The sequence below is a fragment of the Dasypus novemcinctus genome, chromosome 14, assembly GCF_030445035.2.
Source record: "Dasypus novemcinctus isolate mDasNov1 chromosome 14, mDasNov1.1.hap2, whole genome shotgun sequence".
Classification (NCBI taxonomy): Eukaryota; Metazoa; Chordata; class Mammalia; order Cingulata; family Dasypodidae; genus Dasypus; species Dasypus novemcinctus.
The window spans coordinates 76,682,851-76,701,029 of NC_080686.1; the positions used below are offsets into that span (position 1 = coordinate 76,682,851).

Consider the following 18,179-nt stretch of genomic DNA (forward strand, 5'->3'; position numbering starts at 1 on the left):
CAATGGGACACTATCATCTGGGAGATTAATTTCCAGAGGCTTGGGCTTTCCAGAATCAGGTTCTGTTTTCTTTGTGCCAACAGTTCAGTCTTCGGCATATTGCCCTTGTCTAGCATTTTGCTATAAGCTGCAAGCAGAAGCCAAGCCACATTCTCCACGTTTACTTTGAAAAGTTCTTTAGCTAAATGCACAGGCTTGCCATTTTCAAATTCTGCTTTCCATACAACACCAGAAGTTAATCTTGTTAAGTCTCTTTGACTTCAAAACATGGATCACTTTTCCTCCAGTTTCCAATAATAGTTTCATCATTTACTTCTAAGGCATCATAAAAAGTCTCTTTAGGATCCATATTGTTATTCACAGTCTCTTCAAAGCACTGTAGGTTTTTTCTTCCAAGCATTGCATTCCTCCAAAAAATACCCCTTACCCATTTATTAAACCATTCTTGCATTTTGGTAATTGCAAAAACACTACCCTACTCCTGGTACCAAATTCTATATTGGTCAGCCAAAGGGATACTGATGCAAAACACCAGAAATTGGTTGGTTTTTATAAAGGGTATTTACTTGGGGTGGGAGCGTACAGATACCAGGCCATAAAGCATAAGTTACTTCCCTCATCAAAGTCTATTTTCACATGTTGGAGCAAGATGGCTGTTGATGTCTGCATGGGTTCAGGCTTCCTAGGTTCCTCTCTTCCAGGGTCTTGTTTCTTTCTGAGTTCAGGGTTCCTCTCTTCCTGGGGCTTGCTTCTTCCTGGGCTCAGCATTCCTCTCTTCCTGAGGCTTGCTTCTGTTTACTCTGTGAGTTTACTTCCCAAGGCTTCAGCTTAAGTCTTCAGCATTAAACACCAACATCAAGACTCCAACATCAAAACCCCTCAACTCTGTCCTTTGCCATGTCTTTTATCTGTGAGTCCCCACCCACCAAAAGGTGGGAACTGAACACCATACTGGCACAAGAAATTTACCTAATTACTTGATCAAGTAAACCTCTAAATCCAGTATAATCTAATATGCCCAAAGGAAAAGATAAGTTTACAAACATAATCCAATATTTCTTTTTGGAATTCATCAGTAATATCAAACTGCTGCAAGGTTGTCACAAAATGCTTTAACAAGAATGTTGATTTAAGCAAATATCTGAATTATGCCATAGATTGAAGTATATTCAAATATCTTAGCAGGATATGAAGTCTGAGAAGTAAATGGACTGAATTTCATAATTAAACTTGATGGACATTTACTCAGTGAGCTGGAAGACAGTCCTGGACTGAGGAATGACATTGCTGACTTAGGTTTATAAAAGACTTTATTGCTTGCTGTATTGTTAATAGGTAGTGAAAAACCTAAGGTGGAAGCAGGGAGACACTTTAAAAATTGGTGTATGACAGTTTAATGACATGGGAAAATAAATATTCTATGAAATATGCTGATTATTGCAAAGTAATGGCTAGAAGATAACCACTTTTTGTAAACAAACAAACAAAAAAAGAGTTCCAAAAGGTATCAGCGTGTATAGAAAAAAAACTGGACAGTTAGAAACTCAAATATCAGCAGTATTTAGTTCTGTTCAATGATTAAATATTCTTTCTTTTGCTTTTTTTGTTTTTGTTTTTGAAACATGGATATTTCTGAAACAAACAATCAAAACAAGTCACTGAAGGGAAAGTTACTAAATACCAGGAGTTGGGAGTCCAGCAGCTAAGGTGTGATTCCCAGGACAGTGCCAGCCTAGTGCCTGTGGGCCAAGCTCAGATGTGGAAACTCGTTCCTTTCTTTCCTGTTGGAGTGCTACTTATAAGACTGTTTGCCCTACACTTGACATTCTCAGTGTACTTATATTTCATGGGACTCGATGAAGGTTAACTGGCACAAGAGGAAAATGATACTAGCAACATTGGATTTGAATCACTGTGAAATAGAACTTCCATACTACACAAAACACACTAGTTACCAAGTGCTCCTACAACAGAAAACTCATCTGACTAAAACACCAGGTTTCCTAGGTTTCTCTGAACTTCCTTCATTTTCAACTTTCACTGCCAATCTATTTTTGTTTCATGGATTCTGGAAAAGGTAATTTTTCTCATGAAGACATTACTGTGCACTGAGCAATGATTTGATGGTCTTGCTGAGTCTACTGATGTGTAGTCTTGATGTTTAAATATTGTACAAAATCAGCAAATTTGAATGATGGGTATCCAATTCTCTGCTTTACAAAAGGGTCTTTGCAAAGTTATCAAGTATCAGCAGAATACAATTGTTTTAAATGAGGCTCAAAAAGCCCAGACTTACTCCCCAAGTTTCAAGACTGCAAGGAGTGCTTTATTCAAATAGCAAGCATGTCCAGTAAAAAGTAACAAAAGAGGGATGTATGTGGAAAGATCACATCTGAGTCCAATTCCATCACACTCAGGAACACAAGCTCCAAAGTAGGGTCAACTGACATGGCACTGAACTCCAGAGCCATCTTCCATGACGGTAGAAACTGTGGTTCTTTGTCCCTCTCAGGAGAACCAGTATATGGGCTTCAATCTACTTTGGCTGTCTCTGGGACCCTGCTGAGGTGTGCATGAGCATAACCCCTCTGATGACTTCCTGACTCTTTTTTGGAGACTCAGCCCTATATACTCATTTGTCCTTTCCATTTCCCTCTTTTATCCAAAGTCATAAAGCAGTTTTTAACTCCTGATATTACATGTAGGCTAAAATATTCTGCTGGTCCGAGTTGACCCTTTTATTCAAGATCTTTTTCTAGTTACATCATCAGCTGGTGCTTGGTAGTAATCCCTCTGCACCACAGGGGCTCATTCTTGGGAGTCATGTACCATGCTGGGGGGAAGGTAATGCATTTACATGCTGAGTTTGGCTTAGAGAGTGGCCACATTTGAGCAACATGCAGGTTCTCAGGAGGTAACTCTTAGGCACCCTGCAGCTCTAGGCCTAGTTCATATTTCAGGTGCACAGGCTCATAATCATAGCCATCAGTATCAAGGGCTCATTGTTGGACCATCCAGGGTTGGTGTATACTCAGGAGACCTGAATCTCTGGACTGTCTATATGATAGCCAGGTCCTGAGCCTCAGCAGACTTAAACTCCTATTCTCTGGTTTATTGGACTTACCCAGGCCAGCTAACAGGGAGGAGAAGAAGGTCAACCACCACACCAGGGAGCCAAGAGTGCCTACAATTGCAAGCAGGAGAATTACATCCATCATCCATTGTGGAATCTAACCCCCTCTTGATATAGAGGGGCAGTGGACACAACCATCCCAGGGTCCATAGGCTGGAGGAATAGAGTATGGATTAGAGTGGACTTAATGATATTACACTATGGAACTATTGTGATTAGTAATGGAAGAAATTGTAGCATTGATGTGGGGAAAGTGGCCACAGTAGCTGCTGAGGGTAGGGGGAGGGAAGAAGAGATATGATGTGGGGGCATTTTCAGGACTTAGAGTTGTCCTGGGTGGTACTGCAGGGATAGATGCTGGACACTGTATGTCCTGCCAGGGCCCACAGGGTAGACTGGGGGAGAGTGTAAACTACAATGTAAACCACTATCCATCAGGTGCAGCAGTGCTCCAAAATGTATTTACCAGATGCAATGAATGTGCCACAATGATGAAAGAGGTTGTTGAGGTGGGAGGAGTGGGTGAGGGGGGTGAGGGGTATATGGGGACCTCATATTTTTTAATGTAACAATTAAAAAAAAAGGAAAAAAATGGCAAGCATGTAGGTAAACATTGATACCACATTTAACCTAAAGTATTTCAAAGTTATTTCCTATAATTCTGCCATTTTAGACTGCAGCATTTCCAGGAAGGATCAAGAACTGCTATGAAAGTCCAAATAACAACCAAAACCAAAAAATAACCAAGACTATTTTTGGCAACACCAACACCTCTTCAGTATACACTCTCCCCTGTCTTTTACAGTGAGTTAGTACTGCCATCTTTGCCATAAAAATATTCAGGCACCAGGAAATAAAGGTATGGAAAGAATTCCATCAACAATAATGGCATAAATTATTTTTGAAAAAAAATTTTAAATTAAAATATTGTACCATCATAACAGAGACCAAAATATTCCTATCTTTGCCCTTGGGCAACCAAGAAAAATTGAACTGCTTTATAACCAATAAATAAAAAAGAGATTTTCTGGAAATAAAGTGTGCTCAGTCCTTGCAACCCAAATACTCTTACTATATCAGTCCCAATCATAGAAATAAGTTCCTTTGTTAGAGCAACAGGGGAAAAAAGCTACTTCAGAACAAAGTTATTTAGAATGATAGAAAGGTGTCTCTTCAGTGACAGAACTACCTGTTGTCAGATAATTTCTTGCTAATTTTTTGGAAAATTTGGGACTTCTCAATTTTCTTGGCTTTCTCATAGCCAAATCTGCCACCTCCTCCACTCTTTTTAAGTTTGCCTTTGTTGCTATTTATTTTTGAATCAACAAAAGGAGACACCTTCAAATTGAGTGACAGAGCAAGTTTAGGCAATTTTAAGTTATTGGCCTTATAAATTTGTTTCAGAGAATGGGAATCATAGGCTAGATTGTGACTCAAATGCTTTCTCGGCTGACTTACAAAAGGAAATAGGTCTTTTTAATCAGTTTCTCAAGCTGAGACTAATGTCAGAAATGTTTGACCATGAAAAGTCAAATCCACTTAATGAAACCTTGGATTGCTTCAAATAATGAAGGAAATCCAATTCTTCTGGGTGCAAAGTGAGCAAGGCCTGTCCTCTTCCATTTAGACCTCTGGCTGTTTCACCCATGATTAATATATTCCTTCAGATCATCTGGAGGTTCATACTGAACAGACCAATGACTTCAGGAATATCCAGTGCTCAAGCTTCCATGTCTGTTCACAACAGTATTCCAGAATCTTCATGGCAGAACTGGAAGAAGCTGGTTGTCGGCTTATTTTGCTCCTGCCTTCCATGAATAGCCAACATCAACAAATCAGTGTAGTTCAACAGCGCCTGGTATTTCAAAGACTTAAAGGATGTAAAGAATACCATCATTGTCTTCTTTTGGTTCTCCTTAAATAATGTAAAGAGCAGAATGAATTGCTTTACAAAGGGATGAACAGTATATACCTGCTCAAGACCATCCACCATTACATTAGTTTTATCATCATCAACATCAACATACAGTGGCTCCTTTTTCAGAGAAATTCTTGCCAGTTCTTCAACTTTTTGAATTTGCAAAGCAGGAAAGAGCATGGTCTGCCTGCATATAGGCAGAAGTTTATAATTTGCTGTTATTCTTCAAGCCCACCATCCAAGTGATGATCAGCCTCATCAATAACCACACACTGTTAGTTTTTAGTATGTGAACTCTGGCATCTTCTGCAGACAGTCCAGGAGCCAACCTGGTGTGGCCACAAGAATGGTGATACCATTACAAGGTTCTGTGCTTCAGCAGATCTGTTACTAATGCCCATTATCAACCCCTGTGTGTGGATATGGTGAGTCATTAGCTCCTTAAGCACATCAAAACTCTGCACTGCCAGTTTCTTAGTAGGTGAAGGAATTAGGACTCCAGCTCCATTCCTGGGCATAAATTTTAACTTAACAATGAGGTCAACAGCGGGGATGAGCAATGCCAGGGATTTTCCACTGCCTGTTTTTTGGTCTTGTTTTGTTTTGTTTTTATTTTTGCAGTTGACAGAAGATCTCTGACTTCCAGAAGTGGCATGAGACTTAAATAAGGAATTTTGGTTATATTCATAAAGTCCATTTCTTTTATCACCTTCAGGGTGTTTCATTGACAAGATTAGTTAGCGATGTGGATGAAATGTCCTCAAAAGCTCCTGTCAGTCCCAGAGACAACCCAAGCACTTCATTGTTATCTTCATCATCTGGCTTCTCCACCCTATTTTCTGTTTATTGGGGGAGCTCTGGTATTTTCTTCTGCAGACTCCTCCTAATCTTTCATTATATGCTTTTAGGCATCAGGTCCAGTATTTTCTGCTGATTTTCTCTTTTTCTTCTTTTCCTTTTTTGATTCTGAATTGGTTGATTCTGTTGCTGCTTCCTCATTGGTTAACACAGTATATTTTGTTGGTGAATTTTTAACTTTAACATTTTTCACTGTTTCTTTATCCATGTCTTCATTTTGGGCTTCTGACAAGCCCACATTCTTAGACTGTTTTAGGGACTTTTTAACTTTTCCAGCTTTCATAGTTTCTTCAGACACATACCCATTTTGGGTTTCTGATAGGCTCATATCTGAGTCACCTTTAACTTCAGGTTTCACTGCTGCAATTGTGGATTCTGCAATTTGATCTTGTGAGGGATTTCAGTGGTAGGTGAGACAGAATGTTGGCAGAGAGACTTCAATCCATACAAAAATGGGGTTCCTCTGCTTGTGGTGCTACCGCTCCAGGAGACTTTTAAGGAAGAAATTTCAATGCTCCTGACAAGAAGATGGTGACTTTTAATTGTATGATACAACGGAGGTGAAAGGAATCAGTCATATTCTATATATTTTAACAGTTGAGCTGACCATGACTTTCTGGTATGAGATTAGAGGAAAAGAAGGAGTTAAGGATGAGTTCAAAAATTTTTATCCGAATAACTGGAAAAAAATACTTGTTTGCTGATATGAGGAGCAGACTTTGTGAAAAAATATCAGTGGTTCATTTATGGAGATGTTAACTTTAAGATGCATATCAGAAATCCAAGTGGAGATGCTGTACAGGTGCTTGTGTAAATGAGGCTGATGTTGAAGATCTGAGCTGGAGATACAAGTTTGGAGTCATCAATTTCAATTATTTAAAGCCACAGGACTGCAGAAGATGACCAAGGACTTTAGGCAGAAGCCTTAATATAGCTATAAAATTGAGGAGAAACCACCAAAAGATACTGAAAAAAGTCACCAGTGAGGTAGGGTAAAGAAGCAGGGGAGCATTCTAGAAGCCAAGTTCAAAATGTCTTTCAAGGAGAAGAGGAAAATCACCTGTGTCAAATTTGGTTGATTGGTTAAATAATGTAAGGACTGAGAAATGGTATCCAGCACTGACCTTGGCAGTGGCTACTGAGTGCAAGGGGGAAAGGGTATAAGAGATAATGGGAGGAGTGCAATTTGATGTAATGAATACAGAAAATTACTCTGAGAATTTAGTATAAAGGAGTGCAGAAAAGCATTAAGAGCATTCCATATATTGACACTCACTTCTTGAAACATTCTCTTCTCTTGGCTTCTGTAAAACCATTCTCTTCTAGTATTCCACATGCCTTACTGAGACCTGGAAGATTCCTTTCAGCCTCTTGTTGGTTCCTGCTTCTCTACCTAAAATCTAAATAAGTGGATTTCTCATGGATCAATATTGGGTTCTCTTTTCTTTGACTTTACTCGTAGTGTCTTAATGAGCTCAACAAATTACATTCATTTAATTACTACCTTTAAGGAGTAAATTCCAAATGGGATCTCAAGTTTAAAACTCTAGAAAGGTGTAGACACGTTTCTTCTTGACTAACCTACTTGATTACTTCTATTGCCACACAGATATGCTCTAGAACTGAAACATAAGAGGTCCCTGAGAGGCTTTGGCTCTTTTCCTCCTATAAAACATTTTCAATCCTTACCATCTGAATACCTTTCTATCTTACCAAGGTATTCAAAATAGAAATTTCAGAATCATTCATAATTCCTTCTTTTCTTTCATATCAACTTTCAATCAGTCAGCAAGTTCTATCAATTACATCTCAAATTTTTATCAAACCCTCTTTTTCTTCTTTTTTAAAAAGATTTATTTATTTATTTATTTCTCTCCCCTTTCCTACCCACCCCAGTTGTCTGTTCTCTGGGTCTGTTTGCTGCATCTTCTTTGTCCGCTTCTGTTGTTGTCAGTGGCACGGGAATCTGTGTTTCTTTTTGTTGCGTCATCTTGTTGTGTCAGCTCTCCATTATGCAGCGCCATTCCTGGGCAGGCTGCACTTTCTTTCAGGCGACTCTCCTTTCGGGGCACACTCCTTGCGTGTGGGGCTCCCATCAGCACTGCACATGGGCCAGCTCCACATAGGTCAAGGAGGCCAGGGGTTTGAACCGCAGACCTCCCATGTGGTAGACAGACACCCTAACCACTGGTCAAAGTCCGCCGCCCTTCTTCATTTCTATCTTCTCACAGTAATCAAGACAATAATCCTCTCTCACCAAGACAGTGCAACACAACCCTGCTTTTCCTACTTTTATTCTTGTTCCTCTATAATTTTGACCCAGATATGAAGAAAAATCTCAAAAATTAAACCATGTCATATGTGTCTCCTACATAAAACTCTTCTGTGTCTTTTGTACTTTGACCTGAGGACATGATTTCATAATTTTACTTCAGGTCACTCACTTTCACCTCCTATGCTGCAGGCATACAGGATATTTTTTAGATTGTTCAAACATTTTAAGCTTTTTCTTCTACAGGGCCTTATTTTCCTCCTCACTTGACTATTTTTCTCACACCTATTGCTCTGGAACTGTCCCAATCCCACTCTTTGCACACCAAGTTTCTTCTCATCTTTTATAGCATTTCACCACAGAGGTAAGTTCCTTGGTTAGCTACCTAACATCAGTCCTATATCCCCTTCCTCATTCTCTATTCCAGACACTTTCATGTTTTCCTTTAGAGGAGGCATTAGAATTTCTATATCTTTTATATTTAATGTGCCTACATGTATATTTTATTTGACTATTTCCTCAAGTGTAATGCAAGATCCATAATTCAAGGACCTTGTTCCTCTCCTTTACAATGTCATCCCATAACAAAATGCATAGAATATCTTCAATAAATTTTTGTTGAATGAATAGATGAATGAATACTGTGGCCAGGTGATAGTGGGATCAAAATGATAAATATAGTGTGATTCTTTAAGGAATTTCATTAACAAACGTAACCTATAAATAACTTTGGGACAAAAAAGGAAAAAAAATCTTAAGTGGAACAAAGAAGCGTAACATCTCTTTGGGTAGACATTTATAATAGCAAGATCAAACTAATATTTTTTAACTCTTACATTGTGAGACAATGGGTAAAATTTCTTATATGTAATTTTTTAAATGAATTTCATATTAGCATTTCTATTTTACAATTGACAAACTAAAGTTTGTGAAGATTATAGAGTAGCTAAGGTGAAAACAGGATTTGAATGGAGGCCTCCTTTTTCCATAGTCTGCATTCATAATTATGAATCTTATAAAAGCCTCCATCACTTGCAAATTATATTTAAAATTTCCTGTATTTTACTCTAGAGAGTTTGTTATTTTGTTCTCTTACTTTTTTTTAAACCTCTTTTTTTAAAAAAACAAGTCTTTGTAAAAACAGAAAAAGTAAGTGCACATGCATGGAGAAGGAAAACATATCAGAACTATGAGTCTTTCTTTAATGAAGTAATTTGCTTTAATTAAATAGAAAATTTGAAACATTCATTTGAATTTAAATTCCTTTGTTTGTTTACATATCATATTGAGTTTTCTTTCCCTGAGCTGAGAGGTCCACATGTATAGCATTATAGAAAGACTCAATTTACTTATTAATCATCCTGGGATGCAGGTTTCAAAAATACTTAATTTGTGTAGGATAAAACTTTCATCATATGTTAAATATCTTGTTTCTTGTGTTTCCTGACATTTACTATAAAGAGATAGGGACTCTCCTGTCAAGTTGGTTTATTCTAGAACATGTCATTATTCATCTGACATCTAGTGCAGTTATCCTCAATACTTATTTGGATTTAAGTTGGTGAAAAAATTTTAAATACTTGCATGAAATTATAAATCATACCTTGTGTAGGAGACAGTTGGAATTCAAGACCTACACTTATTTGTAATCACTTTTTGTGTTTGTTTGTTTTCCATTTATTTATTTATTTTTGTTGTTGTCTTTCAAAAGCTTGGTCCTTTAGTTCATGCTCTACAAAGAGAAACCTACAGTATCTTAGCAAGAACTTTCCTTGATAGTATTCTGTCTGCGGTGTTTTTAATGAGCATGTTTTTGCCAGTCTGTTAACCTTGAACATATTTCAATTATATTAATTTAATCTGGAATGGGAAATAAGTTAGGAACACTCTCTAATAGATTAATATAAAGAAAAATGAGCTCTGAAAAAATAGAACACAGAATAAATGTTTTGAGAGAAGATAAATAAAAAAAGAATTCAGGAAACTGGATTCTTCAGTGAAGTGTTTTTAGGAAAAAAAAGGAAGACAAATCATAATCTTGACAAAACTTGTAAAACCAAGATATAACCCCATACAATCTGATTCCAGAATCAACACTCTACTACTATATTATAGTAACTTTCAAATTACACTTTGTAAGTTCTGCGCATTTCCAAAATGTATAAAGCAAATCCTAAATAATATGTAGGCCATATTCATACAGCTTAGACAATGTATGTATGTCTCTTCTGTGACGACATTAGTTTCACTAGACATACGTGAAGACAGAATAATAGACTTATTTTTCAAACTGATATATTTAAACTATTCTATCTTTCCTCCCCTCAAAAAGAACAGTAAACTGAATGACAGAAATAGATATTAAAATTATAATTTATTCTCAAAGGGGTGTTTGTTTATTTTTATTTTCTTTGGTTTTGATGACATCATCTTGGTTAAAGAAACTCTCACCATAGACTTTTTTTGTAAAGTTTTCTATTAAATTAAAGGAGTGGACTTTGTTCTACTTTTACAATATGTTATTCTCTAAGTACCAAAAAATTACTAAAGAATGAAATCCGCTAGTAAGGTATGAAACAAATTGGAACCATTCAGATTCAGATTGATTTTGGCCTACAGCCCTACTCATCATTTAATTAAATGGGGATGCATTATGCAGAGCTATTAAGTAAGTTGTGTAGCAGAAAAAAACGAAGAAATGTAGTTTGAAAATACATTATAACTTACATAGAAAGAATTTGCAAAGGAAGATAAGAGTGTTAGAGTCTTCTATACACAAAAGTATACCAAAAGCATTCAACAAACAAAGAATACATGAGAGAAAATAGAAGACATATAGAACGGTTTAAAGAGAGCTTAAAATACTGGTTCCTTTATTTGTAAAATAAGATTTTCATAAAAAAGGACCTTGACCTCCTTTCATTCCCCTCTAGTCAATAGTTGTGTGAAGATCATTCCATTTAAAAACATTTAGCATGAAATTTTAGGGAGTGTCTTTTTTCTCAGCTAATTTAATAGGTCTGGAATCAATGATCTAACGAACTCCATGAAAAAAGCTAAAAATTAAAATCTGTGCGCTAAGAAAGAAGGTTATATTATTTTAGCATTTCTTATGTAGAATTTTAGGAAAATGGCATAAGTAAGTTGGAGGCCAATGTTTCTATTTATTGATTAAAGCATTTATTCCTGATTAACAATTTTTAAAAAGTAGATAAAAATAATTTAATGATGAAATTCCCATACACTTATTTTAAATAACGTTAGAAAATACTTGGCAAAGTGATGACATTCCCATGGATGAATAATTGAACTTGAAGCAAGTGATACATATAGAGAGAAACAACCAAAATAAATTCTCTAGCGAGACCCTCTACCAAGTCATTATGGAAACCAGGAAGTAGGGAAAAATTAATTTCCTCCTGTAATGTCTTTATCTGCTGCATCACACAATCAACAAATAGCTATGGTTACATATCACAATTCGGATGTCCTGGGATTTATTGAAAATAGATATATAAATTAATAAAGTCACCTTAGGGTAGAAATATGCTATATATTGAACAAAAACATGAGAGTTGCACAACCAGTCTCTCAAATGCTTATTCTAATAATTACATATACAACTTTTGGAAAAAAGTATAATATATAAAGATGTCTTCAAATGTTTTGTCCTTTGTAAGTAATTCTTTGAGAATATTGTCCTAGCATTTAAAAGAAAATAAAATCAACCAAGGAAAAAACAGAAATTTTCACCTATAAAAGCATAATGTTTATATAATCTATTTCCCTCATTTTCTTTATGAATATGTTGTGTGTCAAAGATATTTAGCAACTTTTATATAGTTAAAGTGTCATAACTGAGGTTCTAATCCATAACTTAGATTTTCAGCTTAGTACTAGTACCTCTCCTAATTTTTTAAATTTGAAAACAAAAAAATAGAAAACATTTGAAGTGCAGTTTTCCATTTACCCCTGATTTCATCCTAGCTTCCAGGAATTTCTAATCATTAATTGAATTTCCATTAGTCAAACTTTCTGGCTTTCCATATTTAGTTTATGAGCACTATAATAACAAAGAATTTCAATCATAATGTGAAAGGTAGATGGTTGGGAGAGAAAATTTACATTTAAAATAAAACAAATATGCAAACTATATGTAGAACTATACCAAGTCTTGAAAATGATATCTGCAGTTCTCATTGGCTGCTGAATATTGTTGTAAAGTATAAAGACTGGTTTAGCCAAGAGTGTAAACATTCCCTATGTGTGTGTGTGTGCCCATGTGTATGTTTGGGTTTGTGTAATAAGCAGTTAGAATATAACTTTTCCTGCTTCAGTTTTAGTGGAGGCATTAATTTAGTATATACTAAGATGCTTATTTGAATATGACAGACTCTACTCCCTGTATTAATCAAGAAAATGTAAAACACACTGTTTCATGACTCTTGGGCTCTTCAGGAACATCAGGGGTGTAAAGGAGGACTAGAGAGGATAAAAGAGAGATTGGTGAAACTATTTACTTGGAGCTCCTCATAACCATATCCCTTTCCCAGCCTTTCTGAGGGAGCAGTGGAAGAGCGACAGCTTCTAGTGCCAGTCTAGTGAGGTGGGCTTCAGTGGGACTACCGAGCTCTGAAATGTGTTCCTTGTAATTGATAGACGTAAAGACTGGTGTCACTCAATGTGTGAGAAAGCTAAAACTTACCACTGTTGAGGAAATACAGAGGGAAAGAAAAAAGAGATAATTTCTTTTCTCAGATAATCCTGATGCTTTTGAATTTCTCAGAGCAAGGGATATTCACCAAGGAGGATCATAAGTTAATACTGAAATGGAGTGATTTGTGCACTTAGGTGACCTGTGGGATGAAAGTACCTCAGGAAAAGGAGGCTAGGGATGCCCAGCAGCTGGAAAACGGCCTCCTAAGGCAAGTGAAGTCTTGGAATAGAGATACATCCACCTGAGAGAAGGAAATTGAAGGTGAAGGATGCAGCTGGGATCTGAACAAGTCCCCAGATCGTACTACAAAAGAGTCAGCTGAATATCAGCGTCAGAGAGCATGAAACCAGGTGAGAACTTAGGTCTAGGCCAGTCCTTAACCTTTACTCTACCCCTGTTAGATCCTAAAGATCTGAAATAGCAGCATAAGGATTTTGGAAGTAGTAGACAAATGCAAGATAGAGAAGTAAGAGCAGTCAATAATATTCTTCACTTTCTTTACACAGGCACCCAAAGTGTAAAAGATGGGAGAAAGATGAAGAAGAATTTGACATTCAATGGAATTTAGTATTTTGATTAATATCCAAGACTGGGAATTTTAATGATAGAAATGAAGCTATATGTCTAGTTTAAAGTGACCACAGGACCTAACTCTCTTTTCATGGTAGTGCAGGAATATGCTGTGTGTCTTCTATAAAACTGAAATTTATTAGAATTTGTTAGTATATCTAACTAGAAAAAAACTATTTATCTAAGGTTTTCCTAAAACCTAATATGTATTTTTGATATTTTGCTTTTCTTGCATACAGTTGCCACACTCTCTTAATCAAAGGATGGATATCCTTATGGGGAAAAGGAAACATAATGGAATATTTGAAATCAAACCCATGGTAGGTAGAGTATACTATCAGTTCTTTGATGTGAGGTCATATATAAAGGAATCAGAAACAGTTATCCTTTTTCTTAGGTTCATCTGTGTTAGTTGCTTGACAGAGTGAGCATGAGTTTGGGGGTACTAAAAAAAATTGGTTTCCAAAAGAGTAAAGTCATAATTTTCTCAGTGTCCTTATTTTATACATCTATTTAAAATTACATGTGATAAAGAGGAGAGTTTATTTAAAAATTAATTATGGCTTAAGTTCCAAAATAAGATAGACCTTAGAGTACAATGATCACATACAAAAGTCATAAAGAATTAATGGACAATAATAACAAAAAGCTGAAGAACAATGGGGAAAAAAAAGCAAAACAAGTGCCATCAAACTTTTCAATATATTTCTTTGGTTTTCTGAACAAATTTCCTATTTTCTTGTAATTGTTTTGCACTAGTCTAGGTGGCACAAGAGGCTTCTCACCTTTTCTGCTGAGGCTGCACAATCCATAATGGTAGCCTTAAGTGTCTTAGGGTTTTTGAGCATTTGCAATATGACGAGTGCAACAAAAGAGTTGAGTTGTTTAATATTAATTAATTTTTATTTAAATTTAGAAACAATCAGTGTGAAACATTTTTCCATTAAACACAATGTTATTGTCATGGTAAACTATTTTTAACTTCAATTTTCATATTGTATAAAATATTGTATTGTAATGAAAAATTTGGGCAAATGCATCATTTCTATTATTATACACTGATGTAACTTTGTAATGTGTTATATCAGTAATGTGTTTCACTTGTATAAATTACATTTATAAGGTGTTACAGATGGCAAGAATTAGAGATATCAAAGTAAAGTAAAATTGCTAATAAAATAAAAATACTTTTTATTTTAATTATAATATAAGTAAATGTCCAATATGAAATGTGCTATAAGTATAAAAAGCACATGAAATTTTCAGGACATTATGAGAAACAGAATGTAAAATATATCATTAATGATTTTCTATTGCTTATATGAATAAATGTTAATATTTCGGTTATATTGATTATACAAAAATGTAAGTAAAGCTTTTTCATGATTTGTAACACTTGTTTCTCAGCAACGCAAGATGTTGATGGTAGGATAATATATGGTAATATATGATGATATGTATGCTTTTTGTGAGTTCACAACTTTTACTGTACACTTATTGTTTATATATGTTCATGGATGAATGATAAACTTCAATAAAATTAAATATATAAATAATCTAAAATAATTTCACTTATTTTTACATTTTTATGGACTTCTAGAAAATTCTGAATTATATATGGCTCACATTGTTATTGTTGTTGCTGTTGTTTTTGTTGTTATTATTTTTATTGTGGGAGTAACCAGTGCTGTGCTGAGGGATATAGGAAAACTAGATGAAAGTTAATTAGAATGTAAGAATGCTGAGGACATCTATATGAATAGCCATTTGGGTCACTTCTAATCACTTCCAATCTGAGCTATCAAGAAAGCAACTTTTTTGAGTTACTGGAAGTGGAACTGTTATGGATTGAATTGTGTTCCCCAAAAAGACATGTTCCAACTCTAACCGCTGTCCTGTGAATTTGATCATATTTGGGAGTAGCATCCTTGAAGATGTTATTTAACTAAGCTGAAGCCAACTGGATTAGTGTGAGCCCTAATCCAATATGACCAATATCCTTATAAGTAGAGGAGATTGGACACCAACAGAAAGGATAAGAAGAGAGCCATGTGATGGAGGCACAAATGGAGTTATGCCACAAGACATTGCCAGAACCCTGCAGACTTTAGAGGAAGCATGGCCCTGCTAACACCTATAGCTTTCAGACATTAGCCTCCACAACTGTGAGACAATAAATTCTGGTTACTTTAAGCCACCCATTTCTGGTAATTTGTTATGGTAGGCCTAGGAAACTAAGACAGGAGCAATAGATGATGTTATTTAAAGAGTTTTGAACCTGCAAGGAATTCTAATGCTACATTATCTATGTAATGGCTTCAAAGTACTGAAAGGTTAACTGATCCATTCTAGTTTAAATTATGGAGTAGGTGCCCAGATTTACGAACTTTTAGACCAATACTCTTTCCATAATAATACTTGTGTGAAAGAAAATTTATTCCTGGGAGACTTTGACCTTCTCTACTTGTATAGCCTTAGCTTCTGTTACCATTTCCTACTTAAACATATGTTTCAGGAAAGAGTTTAATGGCTTTTTCCACATTGAAGAACTAGAAAAATGAAGATTCACTTAGAAATCTGGCAGAACTGCATGACTAGAATCTGGAAACTCATGTTAGTTATGGAAACTAATTGTTACATTTCCTGTAGGAAAGGAAGATACAACCCCACACAACAAGAGTATTTTCTTTTAGATCATTACTATGTTGTATTATGATATTTTCCAACAAAAGTGTACTAGGTATTATGAATTAGTTACCTTTCCTGATAAGGGCCCTATATTCTGTTACCTCAAGCTGTTTTATAGCAACAGATTCCTCGTTGGGTTTTCCAAAATAGTCAATATTACCCAAACTAATAAAAGACTAAATAAGCCTATAGTGGCAGAAAACATTATTATTTGCTTCACCACCACTCCCAAATATAGAGTACTCTGCTAAAATCGCTATCTCACATGGTTAATTTGTAGGACATTTCAGGGAATTATTTTCATTATAATATCTATGGTTTAAGCCTATAATTAAATGCATAGGTATGATTCTTTTTTGTTTTTGTCAACAAACAAACATGTACATCATGTAACTAAATGCATATTTTCCCCCAGATAACCGCCTTAAAGTTTGGAATTAAAAAAAAAAAATGCTGCTATTGCTCAAAATATCCCTGAAATTGCTTTTCAAATCATTTTTTAGTCAATAATAAGGGTAATGATGATAGCAGTAAAATTGATAATAGTAATAATAATAGTAATTAACAATTATATACTGCTTACCCTCTACCAGATACTATTCAAAGAATATTAGATATATTATCTAATATATTGACTTATGTCATTATTTTATGAACACAGGTCACTTTTAATCAGGGGCAATATTTTTCTATCATTTTCACTTACTTTATTCACCAAATTTGATGTTCAGTGAAGTTTAGCCTTTTTTTTTCTGGAAAAAAAGAAACCCAACACATACACACACAATCCATTCTGAAATTTAGCAAATTTGAAAGTAACTAAGGCTGACATTGATTGTGCAATTATCATTGCTTTTATAAGCAGAATACTCTTTAGGGTAAAACTTAGTTCAGCGATTTTCTAATGTGATTTTGGGCATAACATATTTTTATATCCAGGCTGCTGTTTGCTCAAATAGGGCATCTGAGCAGATCAAATAAACCTCTTTCTCTGTACTACTCTATCAGGTACAGGGCTTAGCAAGAGGTGCACAGGATTTTTATCAGCTCGCACTTGCCAACTAGGCAGAGTGTCCATGTGCAGGATACTCCTGCATAACTTGTCCTAGATTTTGTTTAGTAAAATAGAGACAATAAATGCAATCAATGGGATATTGCAAGGGTTCCATGAAATAATGGGTATGCCAGTATTTTATAAATTGTCACACACATTTGAATATACAGTATCCAATCACAAGCTTAACATTAATTAGGAATTCATAATATGGTATTCAATGAAGATGTAAAGATAAAATGACGCAGTCACTGTCATTAGGGAGTTGCCAGTTATTAAACCAGGAAGTCATAAAACAATCCAGAAAATAATCCAGAATCTGTTTTCTATCTTTTATACAGTAGAAAAAATAGTTATAATATCCATAGCTTTTCATTTATACTAATATGTGTTATTCTTTTAAGGAAACAATATATCTTTTTAAAACCATCCAACAGTATTAGAGAATAATGTTTTTCCTTCTTGCCATTCATCTTAAATTTGGCAAAATCCAGAAGGTCTAGAGTGATATTGAGAATATTTAATAATAGTTGGTAGGGACCAGAGACTGAATTATAGATATTGGTCAAAGCCAGATCCAGAAGGAAGTCTGCTGTGCCAGGTATTAACCCTTGGGATAATCCAGGAGTCCTGAAAATGATGTGGCAGTTTGGGAGTCAAGAAGGCAGAGCAGGAATTCTGGGGTTAGTTGGAGTCGTTATTTACCAACCAGTACTAATTCAATATTTTAATGATCTGTACTGCTGTAGTGGACTAGCATAGTTTCATACCACATAGATATCACATCTCCAATTTCACCTAAAACTGCTTTGCATCCTTCAAGATTCAGGTCAGGTATCATGCTTTCCTGGACCATGTATTCTTCTTCACTACCCAAGTGGTTTCATATTTTCTTATTTATGATGATCAATTATTTGTCCTTTTAATTCACTATTCATTCATCTTTTTAAATATTAGACAGGAAACTCT

General features: G+C 35.3%; 1 protein-coding gene and 1 pseudogene across 2 annotated transcripts in view; both read right to left on the reverse strand.

Moving 5' to 3' along the window:
* Positions 1 to 18,179, reverse strand: part of CSMD3 (CUB and Sushi multiple domains 3) — a 1,328,729-nt gene that overhangs the window by 867,412 nt on the left and 443,138 nt on the right. The window lies entirely within an intron of this gene.
* LOC139436468 (ATP-dependent RNA helicase DDX18 pseudogene) lies at positions 4,319 to 18,051 on the reverse strand (annotated as a pseudogene).